This window comes from Prionailurus viverrinus, chromosome A2 (genome assembly GCF_022837055.1).
Source record: "Prionailurus viverrinus isolate Anna chromosome A2, UM_Priviv_1.0, whole genome shotgun sequence".
Classification (NCBI taxonomy): Eukaryota; Metazoa; Chordata; class Mammalia; order Carnivora; family Felidae; genus Prionailurus; species Prionailurus viverrinus.
In genome coordinates this window covers 31,569,645-31,591,217 of record NC_062562.1, presented here as the reverse complement: position 1 = coordinate 31,591,217, position 21,573 = coordinate 31,569,645, and the positions used below count along the sequence as shown (strand labels likewise).

The following is a 21,573-nucleotide window of genomic DNA, read 5'->3' as shown; positions in this document are numbered from 1 at the left end:
CATCAAATGGATATTAATGTGCATCGTATCAAGGGGGCAATTTCTGGGCCACATTTGTATATAAATCCTCTTCCCTTAGGGTCACATGAGATCTGCCATCTGACAAGTTCAAAGCACTGAGAAAATGTGACCTCATTAATTTGCTCCACATCTCAGGGTCAGAAGAGACAGACATGATTTTTCTCCCATTCTGCAGGTGATGAACCTGAGGCCCAGAGAGGTTTTCACTGAAATAGGAGCACACAGCTGGTACAAGGAGGCCTTAGACGTAGTTTCACTTACTGACCTCCATACCCTTTCACTTAGGTGATGGTAGATACTCTTCAAAACGAGACCATGGAACATTTTCTCATATATACATGCACTGAGTGCAAATATTTTTTGAAACTGTCACCATTCCAATCCTGTGAATCAGTGACAATATTTTCCAGATTAGGAGCAGAATTTTCATACTCAAACCTTAGCATAACATCCATTCGTTTTATATTGGGGAAAATGAGGCCCCGGGGGGTATAAAAGATAGTCCCTGGTCACACAGCTAATTGGAGACAAGGAGACCACATCTCCTGACATTGTGTGATCTTTTCTTAGACTCAGAATAGCATGTATACTTCTGCAGCTGGTGCCAAGAGCAGACATCAGTAATCTGTCACCCTGCTCTTGTGTGCCACGTTTAGCCACAGTCTCTCATTCCTCCTAGGACTTCCAACCCTATGTTAAACAATAGTGCTGAGAGTGGACATCCCTGTCGTGTTCCTGATCTCAGGGGGAAAGCTCTCAGTTTTTCCCTATTGAGGATGATATCAGCTGTGGGCTTTTCATAAATGGCTTCTCTGATGTTTAAGTATGTTCCTTCTGTCCCGACTTTCTTGTGGGTTTTCATCAAGAAAGGATGCTGTATTTTGTCAAATGCTTTTTCTGCATCTATTGACAGGACCATATGGTTCTTACCTTTTTGTTGCTTAATGTGATGTAGCACATTGATGCATTTGCAAATATTGAACCAGCCCTGCAGCCCTGGAATGAATCCCGCTTGATCATGGTGAATAATTCTTCTTATATGCTGTTGAATTCGATTCACTAGTATCTTCTTGAGAATTTTTACATCCATTTACATCAGAGATATTGGCCTGTAGTTCTTTTTTTTTTTGCTGGGTCTCTGTCTGGTTTGGGAATCAAAGTAATGCCAGCTTCATAGAATGAGTCTGGAAGTTTTCTCATTACTTCTAAACACAGCACTCCAGGTGGTCATAACTCATTACCCAGACTTGACACCAGAAATTGAACCTACTTACCATCCATGATATTAAACTGCCAAATACAGTTTTTAAAGCTACTTGTTGACAGGCACATGGTATATACCAGGAGGAGGGCACATAGTATATAAGTGTGATCTCACCACTCTGTGAGGTTGGCACTACTAGAGATAGAAAGCTGAAGTCCAGAGAGGTTAAATAACCTACTCAATGTCACACGGTGAACAGGTGGCAGATCAAAGATTGGAACCTAGGCCATTATAAAACTTCTGTATGTAGGTAGATACATATATACGCATGAATTTCACTTCAAGGTTCTTTATATCCCATATCACTCCCTTTTCTATTTTAAATTATTTATTTTGAAAGAGAGGGAGAGAGAATTAGTGGGTGAGGGGCAGAGATAGGGAAAGAGAGAATCCCAAAAGGGCTCCATGCTATCAGTGCAGAGCCTGACGTGTGGCTGGATCTCACCAACTGTGAGAGTGTGACCTAAGCCGAAACCAAGAGCTGGATGCTCAACTGACTGAGCTACCTAGGAACCCCTCACTTTTTAATTTTTTTAATAAAAATTATATATATTTAAGGTATATAATAGGAAGGTTTAATGTACTTATACATAGTGAAATTATTACTCATGTGAAGATACTATGTCCAATTTTTTTGTGTTATGAATGCACCTGAATGTGCTCTCTCAGCATACCTCCATTGTTCAATACAGTATTAAGTGCAATCATCATGCCTATACATTAGATCTCTAGACGTACTCATCCTACAGAACTGCAAATCTCTACCCTTTGGCCCACATCTCCCCATTTCTTCTGCACCTTCCAGCCCCTAATAACCACTCTTCTACTCTCTGCTTCTGTGTTTTACCTTATTTTTTTTAGGATTCTCCATGTAAGAGAGATCATGCAATATTTGTCTTTGCCTTGCTTCTCTTACTTAGCATAGTGCCCTCAACATCCACCCATATTGTTAGAAATGGCAGGATATCCTTCTCTCTCGTGGTTGAATAATATTCCATTGTACATACGTATACCACATCTCCTTCAGCCACTCATTCATCAGTAGACACCTGGGTTCTTTTCAGATCCTGGCTATTTTGAATAATGCTGTAGTGCAGGTGGGAGTGCAGATAAATCTTTGACATACTAATTTCATAGATACCAAGAAATGAGATTGCTGGACAATGTGATAGTCCTATTTTCAATTTTTAAGGTATTTCCATAGTTTTCTATAGCAGCTACACCAGTTTACATTCTCACCTTATTTTTACCTTCTCTTATTTAAAAAAAAAAACTTTAACATTTATTCATTTTTGAGAGTGAAAGAGACAGAGCATGAGTGGGGGAGGGACAGAGAGAAAGGGAGACACAGAATCCAAAGGAGGCTCCAGGACCTGAGCTGTCAGCACAGAGCCTGATGTGGAGCTCGAACTCACAGACTGCGAGATCATGACCTGAGCTGAATTTGGACGCCCAACTGACTGAGCCACCCAGGTGCCCCTACATTCTCTTATTTTTTGTTTTTTTTTTTAAGATTCACCAACAGTGCACAAGCATTTCCTTTTCCCCACATCCTTACCATTGTTTGTTATTTTTATCTTTTTGATGATAGCCATTGTAACAGGTAGGTGGTGGTATCTCATTGTGGTTTTGATTTGTATTTCCCTGATGCTTAGTGATGTTGAGTACCTTCTCATATATCTGTTGACCATTTATTTGTGTGCCTTCTTTTGAGAGATGTCTATTTAGGCCCTCTGCCCATTGTTTCAATTGAGTGATTTCTTGTTGTTGAATTCTTTGAGTCCCTTATATATTTTGGATATCAATCCCTTATCCTATGTTCTCCATTCCATAGGTTGTCTCCTCACTCTGTTAATTGGATCCTTTTCTGTGCAGAAGGTTTTTAGTTTGATGCAGTCCATTCATCCATTACTTCTTTTGTTGCCTGTGCTTTTGGGGGCATATCCAAAAAGTCATTGCCCAGAGCATTGTCAAGGAGCTTACTGCCTATATTTTCTTCTAATGGTTTTATGGTTTCAGGCCTTACGTTTAATTTTCTAATCCATTTTGAGTGGATTTTTGTATATGGAGTGAGGTAAGGATCTAATTTCATTCTTCTGCATCATGTCACTCTCTCTTGAATACAGTTTCTATATCATACTCATCCTCTTTTCTCCCCTTCAATAATCTTTACATTGGATGAGTGGGTTTCTTTTCCCTTGTTGAACTGCACAGTAAGAACAGATGCTCCAAATTCAGTGAATTAGAAATACAAAGCAATTCCCTGTCTACAGTCCCCTCTCAGTTATTACTTGCTGCAGGTTAGAAATGGCCTTTCCCTGAAAGGCATATTTGGTAGAACAAATAAATTTCCTTTTGTTAGAGATTTGTTGTGTCCTTCTCTCATGTCCCACACTCTCACCACATCCATTTCCAAGTCCCTTACACAACTTCCTCCGCTTCCCTGTCCTCAAATGCACATGAACAAATTCAGCCCTGCTGTGTCTGGCATTTTAAATGGAGCTGGGGCCCGGCCAAAATAAAGTATTCCAGCATTTTCTAGCAATTCACCAGCAAGAAGATTAAGGATATATAGCAATTTTCATTTATATCTAAACACCACCAGGGTAGCTTAAGAGGCCAGGCATAAATTCTAGAACATTTGCCTTTATCTTTCTAAATCAAAAGGAAAAGCAAAAACAAAAGCAAAATAAAGACCCAGGAGAAGTGAAAGTTACGCTGGCTATGTGGTTTTTTAGCCGTCTCTAAATTAGTTAATGGTCCACCCAAGTCTACGAGGGTAAAGTTCAAGGAAGATCACAACGAAGTGCCCTTTTCTGGACACAGAAGTAAATCTGTTGAGATGATTTTTCCTCATCAAACATGATGTGGCTAGCCTCTGGTGACCCAGCTTGGCTCGTAAATTAGAACCAGGGAATTCCCATGAATGCCTCACAACATTCGCACATGGCCTTGAGCCTGCTAACTCACACAATGGATCCAGTTTTTGAACACCTTTGGTCCCTCTCCGTAGCTTCTATTTGAAGTCAAAGGAGATAAATGGCGTCAAGTGATCCTCTTGAAAAACGAAACGCCATTTATCCTCGTGGTAAAGAAGATGAAAACAAATAACCTTAGTGTTTGCATATTGAGAGCTGAGATTCTAGTCCCTCTGGCAGAAGCCAAACACTTGGCCTCTTTCTGGACTGTATTTGAACAGTTTCAGATGCCTCGTTGTACCTGGTTTCTTAGAAAGATAAACGGACTCCAGGCCCCCAAGGGTGTTGGCTGTGACTGCTTGCTTTGCCAAAGTAGAATGTAAGCTACTGAGACGAGCACATCCTATTTGAAGGCGTACGCTTCATCAGTAAACAGTTTATTCTGCACCTTGTTAATACTGAGAGGTATTTAATGTAAACTGAATTATTCAAGCCCTGTGCAGCCTTCAGAAACACAGCTGCACCTCCTGGTGTCCTATTGAAGTTCCCTTGTTTGGTCTCCATCAAAATCCTGTAGCCGCAATGTGTTGGGAAGGAAAGGTAAATAGTTCTTGATTTCATCATTTAGATACAGCTGTGTTTGTAAGCACATGGTTGCTTGGGTAAGCGAATGCCATTTGAGATTCTTTGGTTCAATTATGCGGCTGCCATCACTCAAGAAGCACTGAGTCCACACAGACAAACCGCAAGTGAAATCTGATCAGCATAGACAGCTGATCTAAATAATCAAAGCAGCTGATAGTACGTGCCGCAAGAATCCTATACAGACGTGGTATTAACAGTAAGAGAGAAAGAGAGACATCCTTTCCATCCCTTCGGTCCCTCTTCCATGATGCCAAAGATTTCTCAGTGGATGTGCCATTGGAGGTGGATGTTGGTTGGTATTCCACCAGGCAAAGATGACAGAACATATCAATAGGACCTTTTAAAGGCAAGGTCTGGGACATCTGGGTGGCTCAGTCGGTTAAGCATCTGACTTCGGCTCAGGTCATGATCTCACAGTCCGTGAGTTCGACCCCGCGTCGGGCTCTGTGCTGACAGCTCAGAGTCTGGACCCCGCTTCGGATTCTGTGTCTCCCTCTCTCTGACCCTCCCCCATTTATGCTCTTTCTCTATCTCAAAAATAAATAAAAATTAAAAAAAAATTTTAAGCCAAGGTCTGATGTCTAACTGTATGTAATTTATATGCTTGCGTCTCTACCTGTTCTTTGTTACCTTTTTCTGGCATTTTTCTTCATACTCGAATATCCCTCCTGCACGCTTACATCCTTCCTGATATAAGAGCTCTGTTCTTGTGTTTGTGTCCTCCATGACTTTTTGCACACTACCCTTGTGCCCGGAATATAGTACGAGGTTCATGAATTCTGACTGAATTAACTTTTGGTTCATAGTCTACTTCTCTTCCCTTCCTTTCCTTTCCATTCCCACCCTACAGCCTATCCATGTTTGCCTTCGGACCTGCTGTCGTTCACCATGGCTTATACATGAGAAGTGGTCCACAAACATTTGATGGAGGGATGGAGGGAGCAACTTGGTGACTCCGTAAACATGTCCACCTTGTTACATCAAGTATTGCTATATGCAGATATTTGACTCTTAGAATAGGATTATAACACAGGCACAGGGCTGAACCCCACCCCTATGTCATCTGATTGAATCTTCTCAACAACACGATGAAGTCACGACCTTCGCACGCTATAGGTGCTGAAAACAAGGTTCAGAGAGGGGAAATCACCTTGCCCTCCATTCGCCGAGATCATGCGCAAGGGGATTCTGAGTTGCACTTCTGCGCATCCCACTTCAGACCCTGGGTTCTTCCTCCCGTTCAACAAGGGAACCACTATTTCCTCCCATAGCAGACAACGAAGAACTGGCTGGACCTGCCTGTAGAGATACCCCCCAATTCTCATGTCGTGCAGAGAACAGAGGAGCCGAAGAAAGAAGGTAGAGGGAAAGGGGGGAACAGAGAGCGAGTCTCAATTAAAGGCTGAAAGTGGCTCACGTGGACGTACATTTTCTCTGGACCATCTCCTTCCTACTTGCATTGCTTCCTTCCGCTTCCAGCTGCTTAGTAGATAAAACAGCAAAAGCCAGTTTATTAAGCGAAGCCTAAATGGGGAGGCCCAAGCTGCTAGGGCACGTGTGATAAGAGTCATCTCTAAAGGACTTTTGCTCATCGGCTGTGGGTCGTTATTTCTGCCACTGCTTGCCAACCTGTCAGCGTATGAGTGAGAACCGCCTCCCACGTCTCCGCTTCAGAGAGGGCGCTCATACTCCCCGCGGTGATGTGAAAGCAGACTTGGTGAGTAACAACTGTTGGCCTCCAGTGTCAGCCAGGTATACAGCCAGCTAGGATTCTGTGTCTGCTTCGTGCCTGTTTCTTGGAACCGGGACCATTTTCTGTCTTCAGGAGAGGGTTCCAGTTCGTATCAGCTAATACCTAACTTATCACTGAATGCTCGATTATATCAGAGCATTCTGATACCGGATATATCTGATACCGGATTATATCAGAACCAGAGAGCTGGATGGAAGGGCTGGCTTGGAACTAAGGGGGAAAGGAGGAGAGACTGGAAGGTGCTGTCTGCCTGCACCAGACTTTGCGGCCCAGGCGTGCACGGAATGAGCCGCTCAGGTGTCTGAGGTCTGCGTCTGGGCGGGGGAATGAGGATTCTGAAAGTCTCAAAGAATACATTTTTGTGAACTTCAGCCTGGAAATCTTTGAGCAAAATTTAAATTTTGTAACTTTGTAAGTGAAGGGACTGAAAATATGCCTCTGGCAAGAATGTTTTCTTCTTTTGAGTAAAGAAGAGAAAGTAAAGCCCGAAATACATTAAAGAATTAATCCATTCCGACTGGAAAATAGGAGATGGCTGTTAATGCTTTTGTAAAGGTGTATCTCACTTTCAGAAATAAATAGGAAAGACAACTTTTTTCCCTTTCTGCCTCCCTCGGATTGCTCCCACCTCACGCTGATCCATATCGTTTTTCATGTACCTTTCATAACGTGACTATTAAAATTGCCTCTTACTGTCTGACCTTATTGCCAGGTGAAGTCAATCCGTTGTATTTCTCTGCATCCCCGATGACCTGGCTACATCCTAACGCATAGAAAGGAAAGTCACTTTGAGGAAAGGGCATTGAGATTCCTCATGCTGGGCCTGTCCTTCTGTTACTATTAAACTGTTTATCCAATTACTGTCGTTGAAATTTCTGTCTGGAGGCTGAGGGGGCTGCAAACGCCAAGGGGAGAAATGGCCCCTTAAGCCACCCACTTACCCCACTCCTTCCCACGATACAGTGCAGAAAAAGGCAGCCCTGAGTGGAAAAGGACCAGGACACCACAGAGCAGAGGGGCCATGAGGTCACATGGGTATCCCAAGGATACAGGGCAAAGATAGATGGTTTCAGATATTTATGCTGGCTTGTTGCCAAGAAGCTAAATATTTTAAGAGGTAGAGGAAGACAGAATGGAAGGCAACAGAAGCAGTTCTATTTCAACCCATTCCCTACGCCTGCAGGGTGATCTTCTCAGAAAACGCATCTGATCAGCCCCTCCCCTGCTTAAAAACCTTCCAGGCTCCCCCTGACTTCTGAATATTCGCGATGTGGGTGACATCTCTGGTCTGGCCATTTTTGCAGTTAGTTCTGCACACCCCAGCGGTGCCAGTACTAACTGTGCTCTCTCTTATCTCCCTTTCTTGGCAAAAGGAGTCTTTTTACCTTGGCCTCCTCCGACTTCTCAGCCTCATTTGGTTAACTCCTCCGTAACCCTTGTGTCCGAGTTCGGGTATTGCTTCTACTGGGCTACCTCCCAGACCCCACCACTACGCTTGTCTCTAGGGCCTACATCAGGGATTGGAAATTTTTCCCTAAAGATCCAGACAGTGAGTATTCCGGGCTACCCATTTCTACCATTGGAGCATGAAAGCCTACACAAATGAGCAAGTCCGCGTTGCACTAAAACTTGATTGGCCACAACAGATGGTGAGCTAGATTTGGCCCGGGGGTTATGGTAGTTTGCCACCCCTGATTCATATTCCCATAGTTTCTCAAGCTTCCATCTCTCAAGACCCTCATCGGAGATTCTGAGCACCCTGGGGACAAGGACAGTCTTTCATCTCTGCATTCCCAGTGCGTGACACAGAACCTGAGGCACACATGTTGTGCAGTGGCAGTTGAGAACATGCATCTGTAGACAGAGGAGTGAAGAGGGTTCAGCCAGTCAACCTTCTTGGCTACTTCACTCTTCTGCCATCAGTCCTTTCTCTAAAATGTTTTCTAAAACACTAAAGTTGCTTTGGACCATGTTGGGGGTGGGCCCGGGGAGAATGGATTACTTAAGAAGAAGCTTGTCTCTTTGTGTCCGCTGAAGGGGAAACAAGGACACAGGAAATGTCTTCCTTTCAAATCTTTAGGCCCTGAATATCTGGCTCTTCTAAAAATTCCGGATGATAACTGGTAAGCCTTCCAAACTCCCAGAATGCTGGCAGGATCTGCTGAACATCATTCCTTGAGCCTGCACACTAGGGCCATCAGCAGTATGACCCTTTGAATCTCGTGCTGAGACACATTTCTCTGTCGATTGCATCCTGCCACACTTCCGGCACGCTAGGGCAGCTCCTAGGCAAGAATTTCTGGCCGTTCCTCCAAAGCAGAGACAACTCACTGTGGGGTTTGGCCAGCCCAGGGTATCTCCAGGGACCTTATGGGGAGTGAGGGAATTCCCTTCCCTCCCCCAGTAGTTCACAACCAAATGGATTTTTAAATGCTCTAATTCTTCAACAACCACAACAATCAGCACAAGAACAAAATGCATGTCCTGCAGCTGTTTGGAGAGGGAGAGGGAAAGAGATGAGGGGTTGGCAAAAAGACAGTGAACTTTTGTTCTCGCTTCCGGCCTGGTCCACCCTTACTTCTAGGGTTAGTACCTTTGTTTTCATGCCTTTAGCTCTCAGTCCATAGGGTCTGGATGAGATAAGACCATGTGCTATGACCTAGAGATGGATGCCTGATCCAGGTTTTGCCCATCTGTATGTTCCCTCTCCCCAGCTGTAGAGACCGTCTCTGAGGGATGGGCCTCTGCCTGAGGTCAGGCCAACTGGAACCACTTCTGATGGAGACCCTGGGAAGGCATTAGGTGATCTGAGAGGATAATACTTAAGTCAGGCATCCAGTGTGTCAACAGAGAGGAGCACAGAGCTGAGAGACAGAGTTCTAATGACTTTGCTTGAGCTTAACATCTGCCTTCTGCCTGAAGTTTTTAGCCTTGTGAGCCAATGAACTCCCATTTTTGTTTAAATCAAAGTCAGGTTTCCAGCTCTCGTGACCAAAAGAATCCTGACTAATGGAAGGAGTGTTTACACACCCCGACAAAGCCCCTAGGACAGAGTGTTACAACTTACAAAGGGCCGGGATTCCCCATTCCTGGAAAAGGATTTTCTGCCATCAGTTTAGCCGGTACTTCCTCCCGACATCTCCTCTGAGGAGAAGCACACGTGTGAGTGATGGCCCACTTTGTTGAACCGGGAGGGACGTTTTTTAGAGCCAGTTTTAGGGGTGATATATTTAAAGGCAGGAGGGTTGGCCTCCCTGCTGGACAGCCTCTGTGTATCAGTTCATTGGTGGATATCTCCCTTTAGGGTGAGCGGACGGTAGAACGTGGAACGTGAGAACGCTCAGTGAAGTTGCGTTCGCATCCAGGTCTCCCGGCCCTCACCCCTTTAGTCCGTGGGCTCCCTGGCCCAACTGCTGTAACCCGGGCTGCTTCTCCACTGATGAAAGAACAGGCCGATTTCCTTGAAGAGAGAGCCTGCGAGGACGTGCTTAGAGCAACAGTGCTTTGTCTACTGTACAGTATGATTCCTTCCCTCAACCAATTATTGGAAGCCTACTCTGTGCTCGGTACACGTGTAATAGTTAACACAACGTGAATCCATGCTCACGTGAAGCTTATATGTCAGCAGAGGGAGACAATAAACAACACAGAAAAATATTTGGCAAGTCAGAGGGAAGAAGAGAAAACCGAAGCCTGGAAGGAGTGCTAGGGGGCCACACGTAACCTGCCCAGGCAGGGAGACCTGACTGAGAAGGTGATAGCTGAGCACCAGCCACCTAAGGGAGAAGAAAGACCCAATCCTGCAAATGGGAGAAGTGAACTCCAGCCAGAAGAAATAATTGAGCCTGGAGGTGGGAGCTGGGGAGCAGATCTTCCTTCTGTAAAGTCACAGTTTCATCCAACGCACCCCACCCTCTTCTCTCTGCTCAGTCAGCTAGGAAGCTATGCTCAAATATCTATCTGACAGCACTTAGCAAGGTTATAAAAACTATCAGGTAGAGTGAACAAAAAGAGTGAAGGATGAGGGAATATAAACCATCATATTCTCCATAGAGAGAAATGTAGCAACATGTCATTTATATCCTTCCACCCAGAATTTCTGCGTCTAGGTACTCACGCGAAGAAAGTAATCTAATTAAGGATATGTGCAATGACTTGGCTACAAAAATGTTCATTTATCCCGGCATTATTTATAACAGTTCAAAATGTGAAACATCGTAAACATCCATTCTGTGTGGAATTAGCAATAAATTATGGTATTTCCACCAGAAATTCCAGGAATGGTTCAGTTTGGGCTGACTTGATTCATGGACCTATCCCTGAACTAGTTGCTCTGATCAGGAAGACAGAAATCTCTGTTTAGTAAGAAGCCGTTCTATGCGGCCATTAAAAATAACACTGTACAAACCCGTCTGTATTTGTGGAAACAATACGCACTTAAAACAGGTGCATTTTATTATCTTTGCATTTTGTTGTCAATAAAGTTTATTAAAACAAAAAAAAAGTGTTATTTGTTAACACGAGAGATTTTTATTGGGTAAAAAAAATGAATCACAAAATGGATGGACTACATCATCTAACATATGCCATATATGACCAAAGTAAAGTCTGGCAGAATATATACTAAAATAGTAAAACGTTTCTTGAGTAGTGGGCTTATAGATGAATCTTACCATCTTCGTATTAAGTAATTTTTTATGAGAAAATTAAAACACACTCCCGATTCCAAAAAAATCACAGTGCAAATGGAATACAAAATAAAACATGTCTATCTCCTTCAAATAACCACTTTGTTGACAAGCTTTTGGGTATTCTTCCAAAAAAAATTTTTTTTTTTTTTTTTGCCTACACAAGCACATCTGTGGGTGTGTGGGTTTTTCTTAGTATAAATAAGCCTTTTGAGAACACAAGTAGAAGCAAACTAAATAACACTGAACTACACCTTGCATTTCCCTTCTTAATTCATCTTAAATATCATTCACTATCAGCACTTACACGTAAATCTCTGCATCTTCTCAAATGACTGCAAATTATTCCATTATAGGGATGTCCCAAGCTTCATTTAATCAATCCCCCTACAAATGAACATTTAGATGGTCCTGACTCTTGCTAATCTCAAATGCTGGCATTATTGTTCTTTAATGTGCCTTGTTGGGCACATCTGTAAATATTTTTCTGATACCCAAAACCAGAATTGCTAGGCCAAAGAATATATACATTATTATCTTCATGGCACGTACCTCCATTTAATATTTTGTAAAGTTGCATGTTACCCGAGTACTTTCGTAAAGCAAGTTACTTTAAAATAGCGCTGGAGAGTCAACAGCTCTTTCAAAAATCTTCATTAAGCTCTGCTCTTGTTCATTCGACCTTGGGAAAGAAAGGGCCACGTGCTGGACTTATTACGGTACCGTGCCTACAGGACATGTTCTGAATAGGTTGCCAAATCTGGGAAGCCCATGGCTGGAATCTGAAACAACAGCCTCAATGTATAGTCCATTTTATCGTGCCAGAAAATCGCAGAGCTCCTTCCCAGCGTTGCACACCCATTTAATAAAGCAGCCGGCAAAGACAAGCCGTTGGCTGAAGGAAATGGGGATATATCTCTGCTATCTTTGGCATCAGAATACCCTGAGAGAGGCAAAATGGTCAAAAACCCATAAAACTTTCATAGCCTATTAAGAGTGGCATGGCAGGCTTGGAGGAGTCTAAAAACAGAGGAGGTAAACTTGCCCTAAAAAGAAATTAATGGTTAGACTGAAATTCCATAGAGTTTATTGTTCGGACAGAGCAGCTTAAAGTTATTATAGAATCTCATTGCCAAGCAGTGTAAGTGAGCCAGGGCTGAGGCAACATGCGAGTGACAGACGGACAATTCTCACAGCAGCTGGCATCTGAGTAGAAATCTGTTAATTGTGTGTTCAGGGATAACATCGGAAAAGGGCATTAAAACGACTGTCTAAACAGGAGGAAATGAAAGCATATATGGCATGTTTCCTCAAAGGACAGGAGGGCAAATGTTGGCAACTTTCTTTAAATAGCAGATGAGTTTGCTTAGAACGCCCAGACACAGGATTAAAATAACGTGATCCACCTAATTGTTTTTCACTCCCCGGTATGCTCCTTTGGCTGATAACCTCTTCTAGCTTGTTTTCAAGTATATTGTTTTGCCTTGCGATTCCACCTCTAAAAATTATTTGCCGGGCAGTTACGTTTACATTACCATCAAAACTAATCTCTGAAGATTAATTTACATGGAAATAACTCAGATAGTGGATAAAATACATTTAGAACTTAAGGAGTAGGAGAGCAGGAAAGGTTTGCAAACAATTGGTGCAATGAAGAGCTTCAGATAAGTGTATGTTTTTCTGCCCTGAGCCACTGGCCATAGGTAACTATGTTTGCTTAAAATTAAATATAATTAAAATTCAGTTCTTCAATCACCGTAGTCATATTGAAAGTGCTCAATAGTCCTATGTGGCCCCTGGCTACCATACTGGGCAGTACAGGTCTAGGACATTCCTTTCATCGTGGAAAGTTCTGCTGGATGTCACTGGATTCGATCTTGCAAATAATTCTCAGACCATGCTTCCGCCGACCCAGTTTCCACCAGTTCCACCCATAGTTCTGAATGCCACCACTGGTCACCTCCATCTTATTTTCTTGTTTGTGTGTCACCTGGTAAGAGAATAGGAACAGCAGAATAGCAGAAATAACTGAAACACAGTCTGTGGCATTTTTTAATGGCAGCCATAGGGAACTAATACCAAAACCTGTTTTAGTTTGCTAGGACTGAGTTATCAAAGCACCACAGACTGTGTGGCTCACAGAACACAAATGTACTACCTCACAGTCGTAAAGACTGCAAGTCTAAGATCAAGGTATTGGTGGGCTTGGTTCCTTCTGAGGGCTGTGAAGGAAAAATCTGTTCCAGGTCTCCTTCCTTGGTTTGTAGATGGCCATCTTCTTCCTATGTCTAGTCACATCATTTGCCCTCTTTGCATGTCTCTGCGTCCAAATTCCCTCCCCCAATTTTAAGAATACAAGTCAAATGGATGAGGGCCAACCCTAATGATCTCATTTTAACATGGGTACCTCTGAAAAGTCCTTATCTCCAAATATGGTCATATTCTAAGGTACTGGGGTTAGAATTTCAACATATGAATTTTAGGTAATGTGACTTTTAAGGGTAATGTGCTATCCTTAAAAATATTTGTAGGTATCAATGAAGGTTGTGGTAGGCAGAGACTCATTGGGATGGTGTGCCCTGAAGCCAGTCCCCATAGTTCTGGTTCTGTGACCTTGGACAGGTCACATCACCTCTCCATACCTGTTTCCTCCTTTTTATCATTACTTTTTTTTATAATATTTTATCTTATTCTGTCATCCTACACTTACTAAGGTACTTAGACCCATGCAGAAATAAAACAACTTAGTTCGAGGGGCACCTGGGTGGCTCAGGCGGTTGAGTGTCTGACTTCAGCTCAGGTCATGACCTTGAGGTTCGGGAGTTCGAGCCCCACAGCAGGCTCACTGCTGTAAGCACAGAACCCCCTTTGGATCTTCTGTCCCTTTCTCTCTGCCCCTCTCCCACTTGTGCTCTCTCAAACATAAATAAACATTTTTAGAAAACCAACTTAAGGGGCGCCTGGGTGGCGCAGTCGGTTAAGCGTCCGACTTCAGCCAGGTCACGATCTCGAGGTCCGGGAGTTCGAGCCCCGCGCCAGGCTCTGGGCTGATGGCTCAGAGCCTGGAGCCTGTTTCCGATTCTGTGTCTCCCTCTCTCTCTGCCCCTCCCCCGTTCATGCTCTGTCTCTCTCTGTCCCAAAAATAAATAAACGTTGAAAAAAAAATTAAAAAAAAAAAAAAGAAAACCAACTTAATTCGACAGTCATTTAATGCACACCCAGGAGCTAAACACTCTGCTAGGTGATGAGAACCTAGAAATGGGTTCAGAACAGCACTTGACTTCAAGGAAGCTGCTAGTTTCACGGACTTTAGGTGTCAGATTTCAAATTGGCAAATAAGAGAAAGTTAACCTATTTATTGTGGAAACTGGATGTATATTAGCTCTCCTTCATACTTTAAACTCAATTCATGAATTGGGAAGGATTCGAAGCCTTTTGAGATCAGAATGAAAATGTCACTAAACTGTACAAGTGGGAAGGGGACTAAAATGTATTGATCACTGGTTATAAATCACCTACTTTACTTCCATCCTTCTCTGATAGTCAAAAGTATTCCAGGCAGAATTTGGGAAAAACCAAATCCAAGAGCAAAAGACAAGAGAGAAGACAATCCAACTCCTCAGCAGTGGAATTACGAGGAATTTCATTGAGTTTTACAGCTCAGCATAGTGGGACAACCTGTATCAAAATGACTCTGAAAAATATTTTTTTAAACCTCCATCCATGAATATGAAAGCTGTAAGTACCCTGAATACATAAGAACACCAACTGCGGCTTTACACTCTATGTAGGAGTCAAAATTTAAAGGCAAATCCTAAGCACACACTAAATAACATGAATAACAGAAATAAACAGAACAACCACTGGAGGAGATGAAGATTAGAATTAGAGTTGGTAGGGCTGAAATCTGCCTGGGACATTTCTGATGGCTGCTGAACAGAAGATATAAGTGATCTGTGCCTTAGTCACAGACTTGAAGGTACAGTGGCCCCATTAAAGGGTCATTTGGGCAATAATCGTGGTGATGATAATGCTAATGCCATAATAATAGCTCTCCACTTGGACCAGGCTGGGGGGTTATGGTTCCAGTCAGCTTCCTCCAAGCCCAACCATTTAGGTTGCACTAGCTTTTAACCATTGATCATCTTAGCATCTACATTCCTTCCTGGAGTTGTCGGGCAAACCTCCTACCTTTGAACTGAATAAATAAACGTGACAGTGAGCCCTTCAACAAATGCCCACCCATGATTATTGTAAAGGCTTTGGATCAGCCTCCACTAAAACTGAAGACAGATTTAAGGGGCCTTTGCCATTTACTGGAAACCCATGTTGAATGGGAAGACTTATGGGGGCCATTGATTCTAGAATAATAAATAAAAAAGACATGAGAGTCAAGTCCAAACCCACACAAAACCGCCTGACAGGTTGCAGAGCAAATCTAAACACACAAGCTTCTATAATAGCAAATGTAGAGAAAAACCACCAACCTCTTGCCATCCCAGCCCAACTATTTATAAACACTCTTTCAGCCAAGGTTCAGTTTTAGCTCACTCTCATGCCGAGGTCTACAGTTTTCTGGAAATAAAAACCAAAAAATAAATTACCTCTTACCAATGCATAGACATTGATAGACATCAGTGCACAGACCAACAACCTAGGGTCATTTTTTCACTGCCTAGAAGTTTAGAAATAATTTGAGTGGGAGTCACTGAATGCACTAGAAATACGGCATAATATGGCTCTGAGTAGGAGAGACATGTACTCATCCTTTCTTATCTTCTTTGTTTCTGACTGTCTTAATTTTTCCCTTTGTAAGACTTTTTATTTGGGGATGCATATTCAGACAGATAGCTGCTCATGGTCCTATGCTATTTATCCTCAGTGAAAGGTTGAAAAACGTACAAAAGCACATCCTCCGCAGCTGCATTTGCCAATAACTTCTGGATCTGTCTGGGGCTGATCTCACCCTCAGCCTCCCTCCAGTAACCATCAAAATAATGGATGGTGTAACTTCTCTCTAGTGGCACTGATATAAGTAGTAACGTGCTGTGGTAGGGGTTTTTTGGCTTCTCTGTGATTAATAGGTATTCCAGACTCACAGCCCTTTTACTGTTTTCTTTAGATTAGGGGGGAAACTTGATGCACAGGGTTGGAGTCTGAGAAGCAAGAAGAGGGCTTTTCCGATTATGGTGGAAAGAGTCGCCCCAGTTCACTTTCCTTTTGCATGTTCAGCTAATAGTACAACTGGGCAGTTGAGAGCTTGGGCTTTGGGTCAGACTGAGCTGACCCCACTTCTTGCTTGGCAAAGAAGGAACACCACTTAACCTCTTCTCCATTCCCTCACCAGATGTTAGGAGTAATGTTAACACCTATCCATAGGGGTGGCGTGAGATTTGAAAGCGATAATGCTGGAAGAACATTAGCCAAGTGCCAGCCACCGTAGACCACTGCCAGGATGCGTATTAGGATCCTTGGGGAGTTTGGTCAGCTCCCACTGTGAGCTCCTCAATCCAGCCATGGATGACAGGATGTGAGGAGGAGGGCAGAGAAGAGTTTCCAACTGTTCCAGGAAAGAGAGGCCATTTTTAGGTTCCAATACAGGCATGATTCAGAAAACCGTTGGGTGCCTAGACATAAACATCATCATGGAATTGCTCTCCTCTGTTGAACCAGTAGTGGTATTTACAAATTTAGGGCCAGATTTCCCAAAGGGAACATGATAAGCTTTGGCAAAATCCTGTTCTCCACTTCCAACTGGTCAAATGGGGTCATGATAGTTAGGTGATTGTCAAAGCCTGGGACCAGCAGCAGCAGGAGCACTCAGGATCACGCCAGAAATGCAAATTCCTAGGCCCTGTTCCTAACCTGATAAATCAGACATGATGGGGAATTTGTGTTGTAACAAGTCCTGGTGGTTGGGATGCATGGTAGAGAGCTCTTACCTTCTCCTCTCCACATATGGATCTTTTTCACTGGTAACCTTACCTGTACAAACAAAGCAAATACAAAACCACCCCACTTTCATAATCCTATAGTTGGTGGGATGAGATTGAGCCATCCTTGGAAGGAAGCTTTAGCATAGGTGTACGTAAGCTAGGTTTTATATGTCTGTATCCTAGAAGTGACTGGATCTTAAAATAAGCTAAAAAGCTAGCTGGTCATCGTATTGAGAAAGGGCTTTGAGATATGGGGGCTAAATGCAGTTCAACAAACTCAAGAGTATGTTTGCTCACCCTATGGTGTCCCTACACTATCAGAGCTTAGCGCTCGGAGTTAGCAGTGTATAGGCGTTTAGTCCCCACAAACACTGTAGCCAAGAATAGAAGATCCTGCAGTACAAGCTGTGAATCTGCTTACTTTCAAAGTCCGAGATAAGCACCCCGTAGAAGCACCCCGTGTCACGAGCAAAGTGTCATGATTGACAGCATACCCGAGAAGAAGCATAGCTGTGACAGACATGGTTCTTATGTCCTTAACTTCAATCCCACCCATTTCCCACGGAGTAGCAGCCATAGAGTCAGATTTGCTCCGCTCCTAGATCCAGGGATGGGCCACATTTGAACCAAATGCAGGATAATCCTCTCCCCCTTATCTAGAGATTGACTAGGTATCCCTGCCTGACTAGTTGGAACAGGCATTTCTCTGGCAAGAGGGATCAGTGAAGTCAAAGCAGGGGGATTTTTGTTAGGCTACAGAAACTCCTTGTTAACAGTATATGCGGTGGGGAGCCATTTGCCACCATGCAGGACAGTCACCCGCAGACAAGGCTGACCCATAATAAATGTCAGTTGTCATCATCATCAGCATCATCCTTCCTCTCCTCCCCTGCCCAATTCTGGAAAAGAATAAGGAGTTCTGAACAGGGCAGCCTAGAAGGAAGAAATAACTTGCAGCAGAGACCAAAGATAGAGAAATACTCAAGAGTTTCCAAGGAAAAGAATCAAGAAGAAAAATAAGCAGGAAGTGACTAGCTATAGGCCTTGGAGTGAAAAGCATCAAAATAAAACACCTTGATGTGTTAAGTGCAAAGTAAGTTCCTCCATCCCCCCGGAAAGAGAAGAGGCAGGTAAGGCTTCAGGACGATATGTAGCTCTTGAGGGGGGTCCCACCTAATCTAGACAAAGAGTAGAAGGAAAGACTCTTCTAGATACGTGCAGAGACTGCGACGCAAGTGGAAACACACAGAGTGTATGGACTGGAGAAAAAAGCCAGAGTGACTGAAACAGATCAGAAAGAAACATGGTATAAGGTTCACAGACATTAAACTGTTCGCAGAATTGCTATCATGGATTGAAGGGTGGTAGTTGAAGACACAGGACACAGGTCTTTCAGGCCATGATACAAGTTGTGGTCTCCATCTGAGGAGTGCTGGGAAACTATAAGTAAAGGGTGCGTGTGGTATCATGACACTTTGCAGGGAGGTGAGTCAAATCCGTACTTTTCAATTACTGCCTATTAGAGAAAGAGTGAAGACTTTATTACATGCCATACTCTTGGCAGAGTCCAAGAGTTCCTGCCATGGTTAATAATGATTCTATAGGCCAGCTGAGGGAAGTAGGAGACAAACTTAGTCTCCAAGGTGCGGGAAGCCCCAAAACACAACTGGGCACTCCAAGATAGGATGCTAGTCCTCCTTCGCTCCCAGATCCTGCCCTGGGCGGGCGTGAGCTGTTCCCCATGTGATGGAAAACACTTTTCCACCTGGAATTTCCTCTTGAGACTCTAGTCCACAGGCATGCGGCTAGCTTACCAACCCACTGGTATGTCATCTAACAAGACCAAAGTAATTTACTACTTGTAATGATGACCTTCCTCAATTGTTAAACAAGCGTTCATGTTTCTTGACATATTCACGTTTCTGAGACGAAGGTAGGTCTCAGAATCATTATATACATTTAATATGTTTTCTTTTTTTTCCCTCTGCCTCTGTAACACAGCTGATGTTAAAGGATGCACTATGATGTCTTGATACACCAAGGAAATGTCACAGATGTGATGCTCTTGATTGTAATGGTCTCTTCTTAAGTTAGTAACACCTTATTCTTTGTGTTTTTCTCCCTGGAACATGATTACACCTTTAGTCGTTTTCTCTTCCACTAAGCATTGAGCTCCATTAAGGACAGAAACTATGTTATTTATCTTAGTACATTTCCCGCCCTGTCTAACAAATAGCAGCTACTAGGACCTGGCCCACAGTAGGAGTCAGTATTTGTTGTATTAATGGATGAACCAATCGTTGAATAAATAAGTAATATCATGTAAATGATTCAACGATACCCCTAAGGTTCCCTTGGGAGAAAAATCTTTTTAATTTGCAATTTGGGCTGAATTTGTCATTTCTTAAGTATTTACAATGCCAGGCTCTGGGCTATGAGCTTTTACATGCAGTGTTTCATTTAATTTTCAAATGAACCCTCAGTTGATAGTATGTTTTCTCCGCTTAACTAGCATAGAGAGAGAGAGAGATTGGCAATTATTTGCTTCTAAAAAGAAACACCATTTCTGGGTGTCTGGGTGGCTCAGTCGGTTGGGCGGCCGACTTCGGCTCAGGTCATGATCTTGCGGTCCGTGAGTTCGAGCCCCGTGTCGGGCTCTGTGCTGACAGCTCAGAGCCTGGAGCCTGTTTTGGATTCTGTGTCTCCCTTTCTCTGACCCTCCCCCATTCATGTTCTGTCTCTCTCGATCTCAAAAATAAATAAACGTTAAAAAAAATTTTTTTTAAATAATAAAAAAAATAAATAAAAAGAAACACTATTTCTTGGCTCTGGCCTACATGACTCCATAGCCTGTCCTCCTGGCCAGTCCACTGAAACATTTTAAACATGACCTTTGCAGACCTAAATTTTGAAATTAAGGAACAGAGTCTTCTGAAATTCTAGTGCTTGCACCCTTTTCCAATCCTTTGGTAGTTAACGATGGCATCTGGAATTGCTGGCTCAGGAATAAATACTCTAGGGTAAGGAGTGGTTTACCTCCAATTCCTTTGTTGCATAAAGACTTAGTTCAGGAAAAGATACACATGGTAACAGAACTGTTTGCATATTTTTTTTCTATCCAGGGGATTTTCTTTTATCTTATTTCAGGTGGTGAGGTTTATCTTCATAATTCAACTTTGAATGCAGAAATGCATTCTTGCTAAATCAGACACCTCCTTTTCTCTGGAAAGGAAAGTGGAAAGAATTACAAGACACCCTAATGAGATGATGGTGCAAAATATTCAGCCTAGATTAAATTCGTGGGGAGGTACCATTGTGTATTTAGATATGTCAAATCACTGAAACATGCTGTGTTAGGAACTGTTAGTTCTTCCCCTGATACTCCCCCCTTTGTCTGTAGAAAGAGACTTCTGATTTTTAGCCAGGTATCTGGCTACCCAGTTTATCAGAGTTGGGGCTGTGTGTCTAAATTCTGGCTAGTACTCTGTCAGTGGGAGTATCGTGTGGCAGCCCTTAGAATCTTCCTGAAAAATCTGTGGCTGTGCTTCCTTAGCTCCATCTTCTTTATTCCTTCTTTCCTGGTGGTCAGAATTTAATGTGTTTGTATCTACACTGGAGCATGAGGTGACCTTGAAAATAGAGGCCGTACACAGTAGGTCATAAAGACAGAACAAGCCTGGCTCTCATGATCTTCATGGAACAGAACCTCATGATAACCTCACACTGTCTTCCTCCAGGTCTTGACATGAGAGAGAATAAACTTCTATTTATACACCATTATAAGTTTATTCATTTATGGCAAATCAAATCCGACCTGACGTACGTGCCAACAGCATTCCCTAAGACCCTGAGAGTAACGTGATAGTAACGATGGCTAGACAATAAATATACAAACCTTGTCACAGGATCCGGTTAGCCTATTAGGAGATGGGAATTTTATGTAACTACCACTAGGAATCATATTGGAAATGGTGGTCAGTTCTTGGCGAGTAAGGAGTTGGAGGTTGAGTGAAACATCCAACAGCTAGTGCAACTGCTGGGTAAAAGGCAAGACAGAGAGTTACGTAAAAACTAGAGAAATCAGTGAACAAATAAAACTTTATGTTAAGTGATTCAATCATAATTGGCCTGGGAACGCAAGCTTGAGTTGGCCTTTCGACATCTGTCTAGAACAGCTCATCTCCGGGGCGCCTGGGTGGCGCAGTCGGTTAAGCGTCCGACTTCAGCCAGGTCACGATCTCGCGGTTAAGCGTCCGACTTCAGCCAGGTCACGATCTCGCGGTCCGTGAGTTCGAGCCCCGCTCGAGTCGGGCTCTGGGCTGATGGCTCGGAGCCTGGAGCCTGTTTC

At 43.2% G+C, this 21,573-nt stretch overlaps 1 long non-coding RNA gene across 1 annotated transcript; it reads right to left on the bottom strand.

Annotated features, from left to right (window-relative positions):
- Positions 1–10,951: 10,951 nt before the first annotated feature.
- On the bottom strand, positions 10,952–21,234 carry LOC125161161 (uncharacterized). Its single transcript, XR_007150490.1, has 3 exons — positions 21,121–21,234; positions 15,777–15,864; positions 10,952–13,279 (listed from the first exon to the last, which is right to left on the bottom strand). It is a non-coding gene; the product is annotated as an uncharacterized LOC125161161 (long non-coding RNA).
- Positions 21,235–21,573: the final 339 nt, after the last annotated feature.